This window comes from Carassius carassius, chromosome 35 (assembly GCF_963082965.1).
Source record: "Carassius carassius chromosome 35, fCarCar2.1, whole genome shotgun sequence".
Classification (NCBI taxonomy): domain Eukaryota; kingdom Metazoa; phylum Chordata; class Actinopteri; order Cypriniformes; family Cyprinidae; genus Carassius; species Carassius carassius.
In genome coordinates, this window is record NC_081789.1 from 27,743,434 (window position 1) to 27,748,976 (window position 5,543).

The following is a 5,543-nucleotide window of genomic DNA, read 5'->3' on the forward strand; positions in this document are numbered from 1 at the left end:
TACTAGAACAGGCTCTCATACTAGGTTGTTCAAAAATCACATTATTTTTCACATATTGGCATGAATGGCTTGAATAGTTCCTGTATCAAGTGAAGTTCCGCACAATACGACATGTGCTGTGATTGGTTAGCTGGGCCAGTGTGTGTTGTGATTGGTCGGGAAACGTCATGTCCCTTACCATAGCCGCCTGCGAGCATCAGTGTAAATACTGAGTAGAATTCAAATCAATTTGAGCGTGATTTAAACCCGGATGATTGTAACCACTCTATGTTCATCTGTCTTGGGAATATAACACTCGTTGCCTTCTCTAGTGCAGCTCAACCAGGTCTCGTCCCATTCGTCGGTATTTGTGATGTCACAAATCCCGGAAAATATGTGTTGTAGTCCAAACGAGTCGTTCATTGTAGTTTTAGAAAGTGATTTCTGTTAAATAAAATATCTCCTTTTGAACTGGACTTTGCAGATCTTTTTTATGCTTAAACAGCAACATTACATACTAACTAAAGTTGGAAAAGTGATCTAGTGACATTTAGCTACCAGTTTTAGCTACTTTCAGTTAAAAGCAGTTGGCAACACTGAAAACAAAACCAAAAGAAAACGAAGGACAACTTCAAAATTTATGTTTGTGTGTGTGTGTGTGTGTGTGTGTGTGTGTGTGGTTATGTGCAGCGTGGATCACTGTCGGGGTGGAGAAGGAGTGGATATGTTGTTCGTGTATGTGCAACCAGTATGCTAAATTCCCACATTGGCTCAGCAGGGAATTACAGGTAAGATGCAGTGTGTATGTGCTGCGCTGACCAACAGGGACAGGTCACTTTGTCACATACACATATTTGTTATGTAGTGTTGACTCCTCATGTCATTTTTATTGTCAGTCAGTTTTATCTTTATGGTATTTTCAGTCCTTTGACATCAAAGTCTCATCCATTTTTCCCTAAGTTAATTTCATTCACAATAAATCTTGAATCACTTTCATGTATATTTGACCATGTTTTAATCTATTCCTGTACTAGTTTCAATTATTATGATTCTTGGATAACAACATTTCAAGTGTCTAGTTTAAAAAAAAACGAGAGTTATGAATATAGATCATAGGGTTTAAGAACTGCAGACAATTTTAAGTATGTCGTTTTTCAGAAAAAAAGATGCTCAAAAATAGGGGTGCAGGTTAAGTGGTAAAATCATCAGTATAAGGGAGATTTTCATTATCGGAACAAAGCAAGAAAATATTTTATAACCTTAATTTTTTTGTGTATCCAGTAATAGCAAAAAGCAGTTTGACAAAAGTAGTAGCCTAAATGACAAAGAATTTACTTCTGAAGCTTGAATATATGACTTTAGACAAAACAAACAAACAAACAAACAAAAATAAATAAATAAATAAAACTAAAGTCAATAATTATGTTATTGTTCTGATCTTATGTCAAACTTTATTCAAGGCAAGCCAAGGTGAAGTTTATTTATATAACACATTTCATACACAATGGTAATTCAAAGTGCTTTACATCAAAGGAATGAAAATAATCATCAAAAATAATCACAATAATAAAAGCAAGGAATTTAAACATTTTTAAATGATTTAAAAAATAGCATTTAAATGAATGAAAACAGTTAAGAATAAAAATGATTATACATAGCGCAATGTACTAAGACGTGTTTTGAGTCTAGATTTAAATATGGCTACTAATTTGGCACATCTGATCTCTTCTAGAAGCTGATTCCAACTGTGGGTGGCATAATAGAACCACTTGAGAACCATTCAACCAATTATTTATCCGTTCAACAAGAGTCTTTTTGCAAGAGCTCATAAAAAGATGATGCATACAGAGTATTATATATATATTTGTGAAGAGTGTTTTAGGCATTAAGTAGGAAATACAGAACTCTGCAGTTTATGAGTACAGCATTAAAAAAGCTAAACATCATCGTCCCATTACCAGCATCTTGAGAAAGAAAACAAATGGGATGATGTACCTGTGCATGTAGATCACACAGAAATAGCAGGTGTATAAGAGGATGTCGGAGTTTGTGGTGAGTACATTTTCTTCAGTTGTTCCTTTACACTTTTATATTCTTTTTGCCACTGCTCCTTGGAGAGAGAGGAAGGACTGACCTCCAGAAAACTGTAGGCATCTTTGGATTGAAGCTTGAAGATGGCAGATGCTTTTTTACAGCCTGCACCAAAACTGCTCCAAGCCTGTGGAATTAAAACATTTCAAAAGTCATATTAGACTTTTGGATAAATCAGTGGTAACGGCTGGAAAAAAATTAGGCTGGAACACTCAAACATTGCTTCAGGTACAAGTAAAAATAAAATAAAATAGACCTTACTGGAAATGTGTTTGTAATTTTGTAAACAAATTTTACCCCTTCGGCTATTTTAATCGATTCTAGAAATTCATCTTTTAGGTCAGCTAGATCTTCAACAAGATCTTCTCCAACAAAGGTCTTTTGTTCCAGGTAGTCCAACATTTGACCAACGTTCTCCCAGAAGTTTTTCAGCTGAATCAGAATTCTCTGAATTTTTGACAAGCTACTTTGAACATCATTTAGATGGATGGGGTTGGGAATGGAATCTGCAGAGGCGAAATAAGAAACATGCTTCAACATGACACATATTCACTCCCTGTCTTAAACTAGACTTGAATCTTGCCACAGTCTCAATCATGATTTCTAATAAAAGAAAACAGACTCACTGTGGTCAAAATTGGCTTGGGCAAACTTCATCTGCCAATCAATGATCTGGAGCTGGAGGTGCCACTGCTTTTGTTTCAGAACAGTCTTATCAGCAATAAGGACTTTCAATTCAGCTTCAAGAGCCTTCATGGAGGCAACATTTTCAGGATCATGTAGAGCATCATAAATGTTTTGCACAAGTGGCCCAATGAATGGAACAATTGCAGCGAAGATTCCGAAACGTTTATTTATTTTGCTCATGGATCTGGCAAATTCTTGAATCTCCTGGATTTTGCAGTTCATCTTTTGCCGGGTGTTACCCAGCTCTTCAGTAGTACTTTCAAGATGCAATTTCAAATCAGTCAGAGTTTTTTCTGTCTGCATTGTCTCAGTGTTGTGTTCTTTAATCTTTTTATCGGTATCTAATTTTTCCTTGATAACATCACTGGTGGATGATACTACATCTTTGTTGTGTAAATCATACCTACACAAAGTTGAAAAAATGCTGAAGTCAAATAACATTTTATAGCAATGGGTTGGTGTGACTAGCTTCTAAGCAGTAGTGTAGTGGAGGGTATATGCAGGTATATGGCGTATATCCACTTCTTTATCAGTCGGCTTTCTAAATCCCCTCTGATGCGCATCATTCAGTAGTGTCCTGCATTAGCCAAAATCATGACGGTCTACCATGACTAGCTAATCAAGTCACATGTGAATAAATGCAAACATTCCCTAAACACACCCAGTAAAGACGGTCAGGATGCACCGGCTTCCCTTTAAATTTGATTGATGATTGCGCCCGCACCCGCCTCTCATCTCGACAAATCACGTGAATGCAAGCGGAGTCGGTCTAGAGCTTGAGTGCATGTCAGGGAGGCGTGCAGAATGATAAAATTATATTTAATTATTGACTAATTTGAATCAGTACATTATAACAAATACAGAGAAAACCCAACCGATTTAATTAGAGATTGATTAGAATCATGTCCAGAATTATTATTTTCAGCGTGTATTTGGCTTAAAAGCATGAGTGTTTTATAATGGACGCTGCTGAAGCCTGAAGGTGTTTAGCAAAAGTTACAATAAGTGAAAATGTGCAAATACTATTGGCCCATTTTGGGGTGAACTAAATATGCAAGACTAGTCTTACATGTCACGGCTTATAACACAGGCTGTTCATCCTTTGCTGGCTAAATAGGGGCATAAATTAAGAGTATACCACACTTCTCCAGGCACCACTACACCACTGCTTATAAGCTCATACGTTCACTTGATTACAGACATTTCATATAGAAAGATGAATTGCTCAAGGTATTTTGACACGTTTTCATGAGGAAAATGTTCTTACTTTTCCACTATCCTGTCCACTTCAGTGATAATTTCTTTGATCCAGACACGTGCTTTTGCCAGAAATTTGACTGCCAGAACTGCTTTGTTTTTCTCCACAGCTTTTGCCAACATGGGAAACAGCGACTGAACCAGGTTTTCACTTGTCAAAATACACTGTGCGAAGAAGAGACATGAGATCACGTATCTTAGACTTTTAAAAAAGACAGTGGTAACAAGAAAGAAATGCACATAAAATTACAAGAAGCATATCAAATCGTGTACAAACTCTTATTTTTTATATTTGACCTAAAATGTCAGTTAAAAAAGTGGCTCTCATTATGACACATTGTGTATTTAATTCCAATTATTTCAACTTTTTTTTCTAGAGATGAAAATACTTTTCTGAAATCAAGACAAAATCTGAATCAATACTTTCAACATAGTTGCATCAGAGGAGCCAAAAACAGCTGTGTTTCCACAGCCCGACTCCTGATGATCCTCTCCAGGTTGGGGAAGTTGGCCAGGCACAGGTAAGAAAGATGGTACAGAAGAGCAGTCTTTTTGGCAGCAGGGAGGAGCTCTTGTACAAATGTCGGGCTCCACTGGGACACAGACACTGGTGGAAAAACATTGCATATTTTTAAAGACTGAAAATGCCACGTCAATGGCTAGTATTGTTTTTAAATTTGTTGAAATAATGAAATGATAAAATAAGCTAATACTTGCTTTTGCTATCAGCCATCCTTAGTAGGTTTACACAATTTGTGCAATGCGTTCTCCTAAAGTGTACTAAAACAGGTCCACAGTTTTGTTTGGTTTAAAATATGTCTCAAAAAAATACAATATGAAACTGGAAGGATATCTGAAAATGACTATAAATATGTTAAGCGAAGATGACTTACCCTTGGTTTTAGAAAGTGATATGGTGAACAAGGTATCTGGTGTTTAAATACTAAACGTATCCCCACCCTGCCTCCTCCCTCAGAAAAAATGACTTTCATATAAACATAAGATCATTGAATTATACTGTGCTATCTGAAATTTAACTTCCATATATAGGGCAGCTGGAGTCATGGAGCTTTATATGGTTCATTTGTTCATTAAATGGTGTTGTTGGGGCAGAAGTTTCATATGATTGTCAACAGAGGTTTGCAAGAATCCCCTCTGAGATAAAACGAAATTATGTGCTGTATGACCATTAGAATCAACAAATGTGTGGTGTTCTGCATCTAATAAAGTAATTGTCTTGAGTCTCATTCTTTTCCCAATAGAATAAAGTCTTTATTTAATCTTCAGTGTTTCACTTTGACATGCAAGTTTTTTCTTCTTCTGTTGATCAGTATACAAAAACAGGAATAAATCTGCTGTTATTTAGTGTTGTAAAAAAATAATACTAATAATTAAATAAAACAATGTCCAATGGTGGAGAATACATTTTACACTGTATTCTGAGAAAGTGGTCTGGGTTATGGCTAATCATGAGCTCTCTTATCCTCCATAGACAGCAACGCAACTGCAATATTCCTAGGTCCAGAAAC

General features: G+C 36.2%; 1 pseudogene; it reads right to left on the reverse strand.

Annotated features, from left to right (window-relative positions):
* Positions 1-1,852: 1,852 nt before the first annotated feature.
* LOC132115839 (uncharacterized) lies at positions 1,853-4,747 on the reverse strand (annotated as a pseudogene).
* Positions 4,748-5,543: the final 796 nt, after the last annotated feature.